Source organism: Carya illinoinensis, chromosome 2 (genome assembly GCF_018687715.1).
Source record: "Carya illinoinensis cultivar Pawnee chromosome 2, C.illinoinensisPawnee_v1, whole genome shotgun sequence".
Taxonomy (NCBI): domain Eukaryota; kingdom Viridiplantae; phylum Streptophyta; class Magnoliopsida; order Fagales; family Juglandaceae; genus Carya; species Carya illinoinensis.
The window spans coordinates 13491043-13506459 of record NC_056753.1 but is presented as its reverse complement, the minus strand read 5'-3'; the positions used below and the strand labels follow the sequence as shown (position 1 = coordinate 13506459).

General features: G+C 37.9%; 2 non-coding genes across 2 annotated transcripts; one reads left to right on the top strand and one right to left on the bottom strand.

Annotated features, from left to right (window-relative positions):
• The first annotated feature begins 7243 nt into the window (after positions 1-7243).
• Positions 7244-7351, top strand: LOC122302057. The gene has a single exon (XR_006240306.1). It is a non-coding gene; the product is annotated as a small nucleolar RNA R71 (small nucleolar RNA).
• A 7692-nt stretch (positions 7352-15043) lies between these two features.
• On the bottom strand, positions 15044-15151 carry LOC122302056. Its single transcript, XR_006240305.1, has one exon. It is a non-coding gene; the product is annotated as a small nucleolar RNA R71 (small nucleolar RNA).
• Between the last annotated feature and the right edge of the window lie 266 nt (positions 15152-15417).

The following is a 15417-nucleotide window of genomic DNA, read 5'->3' as shown; positions in this document are numbered from 1 at the left end:
GCCTTCTGCAGCACTCTAAAGAAAGGTAGACACTTGTTAGTTTACTGTGACATGAAGTTGTTAAGAGCCACCAGTCGATCGGCAAGCTTCTGTACATTGTTAATGCTCTGGGGAGCGGGCATGTCTAAGACAGCGTTCACATTTTTGGGGTTGGCTTCGATTTCTCTCTCGGATACAACAAACCCAAGAAACTTTCCTGACCCCAATCTAAACACACATTTGGCGGGATTCAGCTTCATTTTGTACCTTCTTAGCACTGCAAAGGCTTCTAGGAGGTCGCTTAAGTGCTATGCCAGGTCCTTGCTTTTGACCAGCAAATCGTCCAGGTATACCTACATATTCCTCTTTATTTGGCTTTGTACATTCAGTTAACTAGACGTTGGTAGGTGCCTCCCGTGTTTTTTAGACCAAACGACATGGCTGAACAACAGTATAGCCCTCGATTGGTGATTAATGACATCTTCTCCTCGTCGCTAGGATTAATGCGAATCTGATTGTATCTGGAGTAAGCATCCATAAAGCTTAACATGCAATGGCCGACCATGGAATCCACAATGAGGTCAATACAGGGGGAGCGGGAAACTATCCTTCGTGCATGATTTGTTTAGGTCTATGAAGTCTACGCACATCCTCTACTTACCATTAGGCTTTTTCACAAGCACCACATTGGACAACCAGTCCGGGTAGCATGCTTCCCATATAAATCTTGCCACAAGTAGGCCATTGACTCGGTTTCGAATGTGCTTCCAAGTGTAGAAGTGTCAAGTTGTATCAAGGATAAGTCCAGGATCGTATTCCACAGGGATAAAGGGTTATCAAAGCGTATAAGAAATTTGTGAGTAACAAATGAATCGAGTATGAGAGATGAAAATAAAATTAAAATGCAATGTAAAAAGATAATCGAAATTGAAATTAGAGTTTCTAAAAAAAAACAAATTAATGAACACTTGGGTTGGGTTTGGGACTCTCTTTATTTTGGATTCTAGATAATTTTCTCGATTAACAACCCAATCAAGGCATTGATAATCGGAAGATAAAAAGGTTAAGCTCAAGTTTTGCAATAGTTTCCTAAGGGATTTTCTATTTTACTAGCCGAACACACATTAACAAACAAACGAGAGAAGCCTTGATAATTTTCAAACTTTTGTTGTGCCTTACGTCAACAACAAAACAAGAGCAAGAGCTTCAATCTATTTTCAATTTAAATCCGACTAGTAATATAGTGAAATCAATATTTATCAACAAAATATTACATTAAACTAGAACCTGAAATAAATTAAATCTCATTCCACAACCCAAGTTTCTAAAATTAGCTGCACATGATGTTTCTGACAATAAAAATTAATCTAAGTTCAACCATGATAAAATCTAAGAGAAAAAAAATACACAAAATAAAAATAAACACCAAGCTGAAAAGTAAAAACGCCCAATGAATTCGCAAGACTTATAAGCGGAAACAACTAAGAACTAAGAAGTAAAAACTGGGAAAAAGAAAAAAAAGAAAAAGCTAAAAACGTAAAGCGAGAAGAACAAAATTAATTACTAGCCGCCTCCTTACGTCTGGAGCCGAAAACACTATACTATGAACCCACAATGCTGTCCCAAAACCAAAAGAGAAAAAAACTAGAAGAAAACCAAAGAGGCAAAAATAAAGCCGACGCCCAGAAGAAAATAAAATGAAACAATCTATGCAAGAGTTCCGTCCGTCTCCTCTAAACTAAAAGAAAAGAACAATAAAACTAAAAACTATGTTGCTTCTTCAGCTTAAACGAAAAAGAAAGAAAATGAAAGAACTCCCCTGGTCTGTAGCTGACCCGGTGTGAAAAACTACAACAAGCAACGTAAACGAAAAGGTAAAAGTGACAGAAAATAAATTCCAGCCGTCTCTTAAACTCTAAACTAACAAGAACGAAAAGAAAAAAAATAAACAAGCCGCCCAATGGAATAAAACTGAAATGAAAAAAAATGAATGTAAGAACACACCCTCCGTCCAAACGAAGACAGCGTTGTTCAATAAAAAAATGAAAACAGCCGACTGAAAAAGAAAGAAGAAAATAAAAACAAGCTAAGCTACTGCACTGTCTTAAACGAAAAAGAAAGAAAAGAAAGACCCTCCTGTACCAAACCGAAAACTCTCGTATAAAACAAGTTTGAAAAGTAAAGGCAGCCCATGTGATCTCTTGCTGTCTTCAACTGCTAAAGGCTACCACCGAATGAGAAAGAATCTGCTGTCTTTCTACTGAGTGGTCCCCAGGTGTTTTCGGTTCCAGCATGTGTTTCTTTGAGTTGTCAAAGGCCATCTGCTTCTTTTTTTCTTTTTTTTCTTCTGCTGACCTGCTGCATGTGTGCTGTCCATGTGGTCCGAATGCATGTTTGCATGCATGTTTGCATGTGTTGGTTTGTATGTGTGGGACCACATTTTCTGCATATGTGCATTTCGAATGATTGCTATCTGTTTTTCTGCATGTGTGATTTGCATACTATAACGTCCGAGTGCCTTCTGCAGGTTTCTTTCTGCTGCTGTACAGCGTGTGTGAGTCTACTGCATGGTGTTCGAATGTGTGCATTTGAGTCCACTGCATGTGTGTGTCCGAATGGTGCTTTTGCTTGTGTGCACTGGTGTGGTTTATTGCATGTGAGGTGCTTGTCTTGCAATGGTCAGCACGTGTAGTGAGTGCTGTCCAAATGAGGCTGGCTTGCATGTGTGCATTCACACTTGAATGATATCTTTGCTGTGTATTGCCCAAACTATCCCTGTTATGAGAGGAATAAAAATGAAATATTTATTTTCATGTGAAACAATTGCATTATAAATCTTTTTAAGCACCAAAATACCAGAATTTATCAATTGACTCAAGTAATGTGATCTATTGCATAATTAAGTACTTAAATCATTTTTTATTAAACAATTTGTTCGCTTAAGTAACTTAATCATGCAATTTTAGCGCTTCATCACACCCCCCAACTAGCTTTTTGCTAGACTCTAGCAAATAAAGTGAACGAATTCATGCGAGGGTGAGATTTCTAACTACAATTTCAAAAGAATTTCGAGAATCACATGCTATGAAATAGACTTGTTGAATTTAAGAACACTGGAGATAGATTAATATGAATTTTGTATCAACTAAGAGATTTATACACAATTTAATTAATCAACCAAGGGAATTACATGTAACAAAGCTTGCTTTCTTTCAAGTGCATGGAAATGGGGTTAGAATTCCAAGATCGACTACCAAGAGACATTAACAGTTTCAATCACAACAACCAATCTGAGAAAACCACATGGTCTTACTCTAATTCAAAACCATTGTAGTGGCGGCCTTCACGCTATTACACTTTGAAAGGCGCCTACTTTTTTTTTTTTGTAAGGACCCCGGTAATAGGCAGCCTTTTCCACTACACAGATGTAATTTATGTTTTTAGATCTCCTAGTGGGGGAATCAGACCTATGAATGTGCGCCTACCCACACTTTCATAAGTCAGCCCTTACCACTAGTCTACCTAAAGGATTTTTCTCTTCTTTTATTTTTATTTTTATTTTTTTTTTATTTTTGATCCCTGGCTTGTCCCTTTTCTCATTTAATTCATTTCAGATCTCTTCCTAAGCCATTAGGATATGGTTCATTAGAGTCTCAAACAATTGAAGTGTAAATCAACCAACAATGACTCAATGTAGTCTTTCTAGGCCTTCCGGGTATGTGTTGTGTGTGTTTTAGCAAAACTTTTAACATCTTTCCCTTGGTTTAACAACTAAATAAAAATGGATAAATTCCTCTTTTGACATAAACTCTTATTTGCATTACATTCCACATGTTCCATGACCTCAACAAATCTTTTTTTTTTTTTTAAGGTGAACCAAGATATGTCTAAGGCATGCAAACAAAGAAATAAATTCTCTTCCACCCCCCAACTAGATTGTAGCATTGTCCTCAATGATGCAAGAGAAACGAAAGAATTTACACAAAGAGAGCAGTTAAGGGGCAAAACAACTAAAAGAAGAATTGAAAATTCAAAGAAAAACTGAAGGAAAGAGGAAAAGGAAGTACCTGGATAGCTTTGAAGGGAATGCAACCAAAATAAAAGATAAAAACTGAAGAACAAAAGAAAACAATGAAAAGAAATGGATAGATCAAGATCCATCAATTAGGATCAAGCAAATGTAGAATAGATTCCTCAGGTGCAAATAGAGAGAATCTAACAGAGATATTTTTTTTTTTTTTTTTACTTTTACATAAACTTGAGGTTCTTAGCCTCATGTTTGAGATGCTCATTCTCTTCATACAATATCATGTCATCCCTATCCATGGGAACTGGCAAGCGGAATGAAGAATCTAACAAAGATTTCAACTGTTTATTCTTCTGCCGAATGATTCCTTCCCTTGTGTGAGACTCTTGAACAATTCGTTGAAGTACAACAATTTGTTCTTTAAGCCTTTCAACCTCATGGTTTTTGGCTTGTATCCGCTGGGAAAAAGCAACAATAGAGGATGAGTAGCGAGTCCCAAGACTCACCAAGTCTTAGATAGCATCGGAGTCTAACTTATTAGCCAAACTATTATTCTCTTGTTGCAACATGGCACCAATGGTAGCTACAGAAAGGACAGGAGGTTGAGATGCAGAATGCCTCATGGATGGATCTAGAGAAATGTTAGAAGAATGAGCCATTGACAAAAGAATAGAAGGCTTAAAACGAGAATGTTGAAAGAATGCAGATGAGTTATAGAGATGAGAAGAAAACTTGATGCAGATTGGATGAACTTCAGGACTGATTTTATAGAGATAGCATAAAGAACCAGACGAGCTATCATCCAAGTCAAAGAGTAATGTGATTTTTTTTTTTCGGTGAAAATGACATTTCTTAGAAACTCGGAGCCTTCAATCTCGTTTGTCAACAACATTAGGCGATTTTTTTCAAATCTCCAGCCACACTTGTCAGGTCACGGACGGATCCAATTATTTTTTTCAACTATCTACAGTGTCTACTAACGCACCGTTTTCTTCAGTCCACACCCCCCAACGGACAACCGTTTTCTGAAGGTCTTTGATCCACATGCAAGATCTCATCATGTGGATCAAAGACCTTCAGAAATGACTTTAGACGTTGTCCGTTGACAGTGAAGCTATTACCGTTCTTCGAATTGACAATGTCTACTGCACCATGAGGATGAACGGTCTTTACAATGTACGGCCCACTCCATCGAGACCTTAACTTACCAGGATCAAAAATCTTACTTTGGATGTGTTTGTTGGCTAAACATCTTCGAAACATTTGGTCAGAGCAATATTTAAACAAGTGAAGGTCATCATAAAAAAAATTATTCAACCTCAGATTTGAATTTTCAAGTGTCTTGAGTGCTCCAATCAGATGGTGTCTGTCATCTGAAGATGGTTTTATGGGTGCTGCCCAAGGTGGCGACTCTGCAAACATTGGTTGCCAAGGCACCCCATGCCCGGTTCCTGCGAAAGAAACATTAGAAGTATCATCAAGTATATTTACATCACTTAGCACACTTTCTAATGACAAATGTAAATCAGTAGAAGGAAGATTCAAGTGAAAGTCCTCATCAAGGATATTTTCCAGCAAATTAACTTCCTTAACTTCTTCTAAATCTTGAGGTTGCCTGCAAGTATTAAAGATATTCAGCTCCAATGTCATGTTTCCAAAACTCAATTTCAAAATTCCACTTCTACAATTAATTAATGCATTAGATGTAGCAAGAAATGGTCTACCAAGAATTACAAGAGCTTGGAAAGTAGATGGATTTGACAAGTTCATATCAAGCACCACAAAATCCACAGGATAGTAAAATTTATCAACTTGAACCAAAACATCCTCAACTATACCCCTAGGCATTTTTATTGATCTATCAGCAAGTTGCAAAATGATGGGTGTGGATTTCAGTTCACCTAAACCAAGCTGTTCATACACAGTGTAAGGCAATAAATTGACACTTGAACCAAGATCCAACAAAGCGTGACCAATTTTTGAATTTCCTATCATACAAGCAATTGTAGGTGCTCCAGGGTCCTTGTATTTAGGTGGTGTATTACTCTGAATGATAGCACTAACCTGCTCAGTAAGGAAAGCTTTCTTTTGCACATTCAACTTTCTTTTCACAGTGCATAGATCCTTTAAAAATTTTGCATAAGCAGGAATTTGCTGAATAGCATCTAACAAAGGGATGTTAATCCTAACTTGCCTAAAAACCTCAAGAATTTTAGCAAGATGCTTATCTTTATGCAACGGAACTAATCGTTGAGGAAAAGGAGCAGGTATAGGACAATGAATTTTCTCATGCTCATCAGACACATGCTCTCCATCTTTATTAGAAGGGTTAGAAGCCTTACCAGAATTGTATGGCTCATGTGCTGGAATGTTTACCACCTTACCGCTTCTTAAAGTAGTCACCGCTTTGACCGACTTTAAGTTAGGATCCTCACTTATTGCTTGCACTTGATGAGGCTGCCCTTGTGGATTTGGTTGTGACTATGCAGGAAATTTACCCTTCTCTTGGGTACTTAAAGATGTAGTTAGCCTTGTGAGGGAACTCCGTATGTCATTAATTGCCAATGAATTCTGGTTGTTGAGTGTTGCTTGACCTTGCATGAACTGTTGAAGTGTCACACTCAGCTGCTGAATCGTATCTTCAAGTCCCTTCTTTTACATTGGAGGTGCTTGAATTGTGAGTTGAGAGGGCCTCGGAGCCAAGGTTGCTGGAGCTACATGCTGGTCACCCCTCCAACTGAAATTTGGGTGACCCCTCCATCCTGGATTATAAGAATTAGAGTTAGGACCAGAATATGGTTTATGTATCATGTTTACAGCATTAGATTGGTCCAACAATACTTCTTTGAAAGCAGGGATCAGGGGACATTCATTAGTTGAATGCCCATGATCCTCACATATGCCACACTTCTCAGAAAATTTAGGAACAGCATGCACTTCATTTACTTTCTTCAATTCCATGGCTTACACTTTTCTAGACAGCAAGGTTAATTTAGCACGCAAATCATCATCTTCATTTATAGTATATTTCCCATGACTAGACTCAACTTGCCTAGACCTATCATGCACATCAGTTGTGTCCCAAGATTGGGCATTTTCAGCAAGATAATCAAAATATTCAAATGCCTCATCGGGCTCTTTGTCAAAAAATTCTCCATTACACATGGTTTGTACAAATTGGCGCATTTTAGGTGTCAAACTTTCATAAAAAAAAACTAATCACACGCCAATGTTCATAACCATGGTGTGGGCATGAATCTAATAGATCTTTGAACCTTTCCCAACATTGATAAAAAGTTTCAGAATCCTTTTGAGAAAAATTCATGATCTGTCTTTTCAAAGCATTTGTCCTATGCATTGGGAAGAATTTTTTCAAAAATCCTGCTTGCATCTCTTGCCAAGTACCTATGGTTCTGGGTCTTAATGAATTCAACCATGTTTTTGCTTTATCTTTCAAGGAAAATGGAAATAATTTTAGTCTAATGACCTCCTCAGTGCAGGTCCGGTCCATGAATATAGAACAAACCTCTTCAAACTCTTTGATATGCAAATAAGGGTTTTCAGATTCCATGCCATGAAAATGTGGAATTAATGGTATCATTCCAGGTTTACAATTGAAATTATGAGCATTCAAAGGTGTAATGATGCATGATGGAGTGGTGGTCCTAACAGGATGTAAATATTCTCTAAGTGTCCTATTAGGATTTACCATTTCCCTATTATTGTGTCCTTCTTCAGCCATGTTACTATGAGTGTCAAATGATAATTCAAATGCTGAATTAAGAGAAACAGATGATGCACTCGATGATGAGGTTGATGATTCAGTCCTAGCAAGTCTATATGTGCTATCTCTAACCCAACTAGACATGCAAGTTCAGCACAAAACAAGATAAAAGTAAACAAGTAAAATGAAAGGTAAAGATATCACCCAGGTGATTGAGCTGAAATATTGCATATTTTAGCTATTTAAAACCAATGTATTTTAAATTCATCATGACATTATTATTGGTTTTAAATGGAAAAATGGTTAAAGTGAATAAATCAAAGTTGTGATTTTAATTGATTAAAATCATGAATTTCTGCTTGAATTCTACCAACTATTGATTACTGTGCATTCTAGTCCATAATTTTTCTTGCTTTCTATTATCATTTGTGGTTGTACCATTATTCTCCTTGTTGCTCTGTCTCTCTCTCTCTCCCCCAACTGCAAATACTTCTTTGGAAGCTGCAAAGTGAGGGAGACGTGCAGAGAGAGAGACATGGGTTTGTTAGATGATGTATGAAAAATCTCTCTATTTGTTTTTTTTCTTCAATGGAAGTACAAGGAAATATCTGACTTAACCAGGTAATTTCTAGGTGGATTTTTGCTTTGTTTTCTTGGGGGTCATTTTCTGTGCCAGTTAACTAAGGTTTGAAGATTGGCCACTGGTTAGTGGAAGTGGTGGGAATTGCGTACTATGAATATGATTTGAAGTTGGTTTTGCCTCCTGTGGCCCGAGGAGTCATTGCTTTTGCTTACCACACGGACACCATGCATGGGACCAACTTACACATGCAGCTCACATGCAATAAACGTGACAGCAGCCTCTCACACGATGCAACCATGCAGCAGAACAAACACATGTGTTCACTCGGACAGCAGCAAAGCAAAGCACTCACTCGGACATGCTTTGACAGCCAAACACCATGCAGCAACCACTCACTCGGAACTGCACTCACACAATGCACATGCAGCAGAACAAACACCATGCATGGGACCAACTTACACATGGACAGCAACCTGAACGTGCAACAGCAGCAAGCTTCTGACTCACATGCAATAAACCACACCAACTCACACAGCAGATAGCAGCTTTCGGACAGCACTCAAACAAACCATGCACATGCAGATAGCAACTCATTCGGACCACATGGACAGCAACCTGAACGTGCAGCAACCTGGACAGAAAGCATACAGCACATTGCAGACAAACACATGCATGCACACATGTACACAACAGAAAGCAGACCAGCCTCATTCGGACAGCACACAGCTGGACCCACAGCAGCTCACACATGTAGACCAACATGCACACATGCACATATGCAGCACGAAGGCCAGAAACAGCAGGATTATTTTTTTCCCTTCTTTCTTTTTTCATTCGGTTAGTTGGAGTAGCTGGAGATCAGTTATTTATAAGCTGGTAGAAGCAGCAGCAGAAGGCAGTTTTTTGTTTACTTATTTTCTTTCCGTTTAGAAGCTGGAGGGGCAGTTTTGTTTTGGACTTATTTTCTTTTTGTTTAGAAGCTAGCAGCAGCGGCACGGAGAAAGTTTTTGTTTACTTATTTACTTTTCGTTTAGACTAGAAGGGGGTTGGGGTTGGTTTTATTTTTTATTTTTTCTTTCATTTTCGTTTTCTGTTTCAGACGCTAGGCTGCAGTTTATCTTCTTGCTGTTTCTTTTTTTTTTTTTTTCATTCGGCGTTTTGAATGTTCTTCAGTTCAGCATCTGTATATTTTTTTTTTTGAGTTGGTTTTTATCTCTTCTTCTTTCGTTTAGCATTTTTTTATTTATTCTTCTTTCCGTTTTTGGCGTCTGAAGTTAAGTTGTATTTCCTAGTTTTTTTTTAGACGGAACTCTCTATTTTTTTTTTTAGAGAAGCAGAGGAAGTCGGTGGCTGCTTATTTATTTTCGTTCAATCATTTATTTTTCGTTCAGTTCTATAGTTTTACTTCTCATATTTAGTTTTTATTCTTTTCGGTTGTAGCGTTGAGCATTTCTTTTTCCTTTCTCTCGTTCGTGTTCATCGTTTGGAGTTTGCAAGTTTATTTTTCTTCATGCCATTTTCTTTTTTAAGCTTGGGTTGTGGAATGGGACGTGATTTGTTTTAGATTTTTAATTTATTGCAAGAAGGGTTTGGTAGAGAGCTTTTGTTTTTGTTTTAGTTGGGTAATTTAATTGTTGTTTACTTATTTCATGTTATTTATTTTTATTGTTTCATTAAGCTTTCATTTTAATAGTGATTACAATTGTTATGGTTTAATTTGAGAATTTGTGATTTGGATACAATGATAAACCCTAGAATATTGGTTTTATGCATTTTCAATTTTCAATGCATGTTTTGTCAATTATTTTCTAATCTAGTTTAGTTCTTAATTTAGTTTTATTAATCTCTGAATTTAATCTGTTAGTCATTTACATTCCAATCCGACAATCAAACATATAAAATTATGAATCTAGTCCATGACTAGTAACCTCTTCCATCCATTGTACATATCATCCTCTTGTTTTCTCTTTGTGAAGTTTTTCATATTTTTCAACAAGTTTAATTTTAAGTAACTTTCCCTGAGGAGACGATCTAGGAATTTATTCCTAATTATTACACGACATCCTCCTGCACTTGGGATAGCATTAGTGCTACTCATTTTTGAGTGAGTCACCAGGCTGTGAAGAGGTTCACAGCTCCATAAACGTCCTCTCAGGAAAAAGAGAATGCTCTGATAAGCACCAGTTGTCCCCGGCAACGACGCCAAAAACTTGACTCGGTTTCGAATGTGCTTCCAAGTGTAGAAGTGTCAAGTTGTATCAAGGATAAGTCCAGGATCGTATTCCACAAGGACAAAGGGTTATCAAAGCGTATAAGAAATTTGTGAGTAACAAATGAATCGAGTATGAGAGATGAAAATAAAATTAAAATGCAATGCAAAAAGATAATCGAAATTGAAATTAGATTTTCTAAAAAGAAACAAATTAACGAACACTTGGGTTGGGTTTGGGACTCTCTTTATTTTGGATTCTAGATAATTTTCTCGATTAACAACCCAATCAAGGCATTGATAATCGGAAGATAAAAAGGTTAAGCTCAAGTTTTGCAATAGTTTCCTAAGGGATTTTCTATTTTACTAGCCGAACACACATTAACAAACAAACGAGAGAAGCCTTGATAATTTTCAAGCTTTTGTTGTGCCTTACGTCAACAACAAAACAAGAGTAAGAGCTTCAATCTATTTTCAATTTAAATCCGACTAGTAATATAGTGAAATCAATATTTATCAACAAAATATTGCATTAAACTAGAACCTGAAATAAATTAAATCTCATTCCACAACCCAAGTTTCTAAAATTAGCTGCACATGATGTTTCTAACAATAAAAATTAATCTAAGTTGAACCATGATAAAATCTAAGAGAAAAAAAATACACAAAATAAAAATAAACACCAAGCTGAAAAGTAAAAACGCCCAATGAATTCGCAAGACTTATAAGCGGAAACAACTAAGAACTAAGAAGTAAAAACTGGGAAAAAGAAAAAAAGAAAAAGCTAAAAACGTAAAGCGAGAAGAACAAAATTAATTACTAGCTGCCTCCTTACGTCTGGAACCGAAAACACTATACTATGAACCCACAATGCTGTCCCAAAACCAAAAGAGAAAAAAACTAGAAGAAAACCAAAGAGGCAAAAACAAAGCCGACGCCTAGAAGAAAATAAAATGAAACAATCTATCCAAGAGTTCCGTCCGTCTCCTCTAAACTAAAAGAAAAGAACAATAAAACTAAAAACTATGTTGCTTCTTCAGCTTAAACGAAAAAGAAAGAAAATGAAAGAACTCCCCTGGTCTGTAGCCGACCCGGTGTGAAAAACTACAACAAGCAACGTAAACGAAAAGGTAAAAGTGACAGAAAATAAATTCCAGCCGTCTCTTAAACTCTAAACTAACAAGAACGAAAAGAAAAAAAATAAACAAGCCGCCCAATGGAATAAAACTGAAACGAAAAAAAATGAATGTAAGAACACACCCTCCATCCAAACGAAGACAGCGTTGTTCAATAAAAAAATGAAAACAGCCGACTGAAAAAGAAAGAAGAAAATAAAAACAAGCTAAGCTACTGCACTGTCTTAAACGAAAAAGAAAGAAAAGAAAGACCCTCCTGTACCAAACCGAAAACTCCCGTATAAAACAAGTTTGAAAAGTAAAGGCAACCCATGTGATCTCTTGCTGTCTTCAACTGCTAAAGGCTACCACCGAACTAGAAAGAATCTGTTGTCTTTCTACTGAGTGGTCCCCAGGTGTTTTCGGTTCCAGCATGTGTTTCTTTGAGTTGTCAAAGGCCATCTGCTTCTTTTTTTCTTTTTTTTCTTCTGCTGACCTGCTGCATGTGTGCTGTCCATGTGGTCCGAATGCATGTTTGCATGCGTGTTTGCATGTGTTGGTTTGTATGTGTGGGACCACGTTTTCTGCATATGTGCATTTCGAATGATTGCTGTCTGTTTTTCTGCATGTGTGATTTGCATACTGTAACGTCTGAGTGCCTTCTGCAGGTTTCTTTCTGCTGCTGTACAGCGTGTGTGAGTCTACTGCATGGTGTCCGAATGTGTGCATTTGAGTCCACTGCATGTGTGTGTCCGAATGGTGCTTTTGCTTGTGTGCGCTGGTGTGGTTTATTGCATGTGAGGTGCTTGTCTTGCAATGGTCAGCACGTGTAGTGAGTGCTGTCCGAATGAGGCTGGCCTGCATGTGTGCATTCACACTTGAATGATATCTTTGCTGTGTATTGCCCAAACTATCCCTGTTATGAGAGGAATAAAAATGAAATATTTATTTTCATGTGAAACAATTGCATTATAAATCTTTTTAAGCACCAAAATACCAAAATTTATCAATTGACTCAAGTAATGTGATCTATTGCATAATTAAGTACTTAAATCATTTTTTATTAAACAATTTGTTCGCTTAAGTAACTTAATCATGCAATTTTAGCACTTCATCAGCCATCAACTTCTACAGCAATGGCGGCATTCTTCTTCGCACTGAAGTTCCTACACTTTTGCCTTGCCTCCTGGCTCTAGGATCTACACTCAAGTGATGATGTATGATGGATAGGTCTATCCCCAGCATATCCTCATGGCTCCATGCAAAGATATCTCAGTGCTCTACAAGCAGTTGGTGCAGTGCTTCTCTCATGTCGATGGTGATTCCTGTGCTGATCCTAGCTGTTGCCTCCACTCGGCGCCAATCTAGCATGATCAGCTCTAAGGGCTCGTTCGCTTCCGGTTTCTTCAATACATATTCATATCTTGTTTCATTTTCTATGGGGATGCATTCAGGGGCCAGTGGGGGGTTGGGAAATGCCTCATTTCTTCCAGCTGGTCGTCCGTCTCACCCTGCATTGTTGATTACCCCCCTTGTTGCCACCTCCCCTCCCTGGCTGTCCTTTGGGTACTTGCCTACTTAGGTACCCTGCCACACCTCCGAGCCTTCCAAGGGCGAGATCCTGGATGCATACAAAAGACACATTTAGTTTGTTAATATTTTTTGAATCCCACAAACAGCGCCAACTATTAACGACTGGTTTCGTACACCTTTGGGTTGGGTCCCCGGTGGCTCAGGCCTTCCACCTATTCCTGCATACACGAAATAGCTCCTGGATCTAGCAACCGTGGGGCAACTAGACAGAGTCTCTGATGCATAAGTTAGCTTAGAATCAAGGAGGAGATGAAGTTATTTCTTTTGAGTTCCAAAAGCTTACCCTCGCTCGGCATCTGGAGGGCTACCTTTATACTTGCATCCGGGGTTAGTGATCCATACCCTACAACTGAGCAGAGGGATGCTTCTTGGAAGAATTCTTTTAATGAGGCATGGCCTTTAGGTACGGACAATTAATATGGCATGGCTAGACAAAGCCAAAGTGTAGAGTCCCATCGGAATAGGATGGTCTCTCTTCTCTGCCTGAAAAGAAAGGGGGCGAAGGCTCTGTGCTTTTCAGTCGGCTTGACCTAACACCTTGGTCCACACTTGGCTAGGCTGAGAGTCTCCTAGGTGGGCCATCGAGAGGTCCAGTGGGCTTCAGCCTAGTTTTGGACATGGTTCCACTATCCATTGGGTTGGGCTCGTACCTTTGGGAAAAATCCCCCCAACAAACCATCACTTGCCACTTGTCACTAAGTTTCTAATTTGAACGAAGATGAAGCAATAAGAAAAAAGAAGAGAGAGAGAGAGAGTGGGCGGTGATGAGTGTATGAAAGTGCACTCTAAATATCCTATTATTGGACTAAAATGCTAAAATGTGAATAGAAATCATAGGAATTAATGTGTATTCTTTAATTGAATTTCTATTTACGTTGGGATACTCCTAAGTAGTTTTTTTATGTTTAATTCCAGAGTTTATAAAAGAGCAAGTCAAGCCTAGTCAAATTCAAAGGAGGAAATTCGTGGGGTTTGAGAGAAATTTGGAAGAAAAGAAAAAGAAAAAAAAAATCACAAAATGAAACCACAAGAAGTCCAAGTCCGAAATTCGCTAGGAGACAGTCTGGACATATTTTAGTGTTTTGATTGTATCTTTTTACTCACATATTGGATTGATGCTATTCTTGATGCATTAGAAAGCTATCTTAAAGGGCTATAACTTTGTCTCTAATAAAGATTTCCAAATTCGAAATCCTAAAGGCCGTACGTGGCTGTCAAGTTAAGTCCTAAAATTTAGGTGATTTTTTTATGCGAAAATTAAGAGGACATTAAGGTTTCCTTCCTACCCTATATAAGCATATCATTAGCATGAAATGGAGGGGGAGAAGAGGCACAAGAGGCAGATCTGAAGAGGGGAGAAAATCACTTCCATGGCCACCGTTCGCTTCAGTTTTCTCTAGAGATTTTTGTTGTCCAGTATAATTATGGGTAGCTAAATTCTCAAGTAGGGTTAGGGATGAACTTGCACATTATATGGTATTTCTAATTTATTTTTAATTCATGTATTTGATTTTCAATTGCTAAAACTTTTTTGTTTTATCATTCTCAATTCATCATTGATGTTTTCTTCTCCGAATAATCATGGCTTGGAAAATGAAAATCCATATGTGCACATTAGGGAGTTTGAGGAAGTAGTTGCAACATTTCATAGTCAAAATGCAACTGATGACATTGTGAGACTTAAGTTCTTTCCTTTCTCTTTGAAGGATAGAGCTAAAAGTTGGCTATACTCATTGAGACCACAATCTATTGGGTCATGGAATGAGATGACTCAGGTTTTCTTTAATAAATACTTTCCCCAACATAAGACCAATGCTTTAAAAAGGTAAATCTCCACCTTTGTACAAAAGGACAGTGAGACTTTGTATCAGTCTTGGGAGAGATTTAAGGAGCTATTGAGTATATGTCATCACCATGGATATGAGAATTGGCGCTTAGTGAGCTATTTTTATGAGGGACTTACACCTAGAGAGCGTCAACTTGTGGAGATGATGTGTAATGGTGAGTTCTTATAGAAAGATCCTGATGAGGCCATAGAATACCTCAATGAGCTTGCCGAAAAAGCTCACACTTGGACTGGACCTAGTGCTACTGAGAGCACAAATAGGTCACGACCTGTAGGAAACCTAAATGGTGGTGGAATTTACCATCTCAGGGAAGAAGATAACCTAAAGGCTAAGGTTGAGA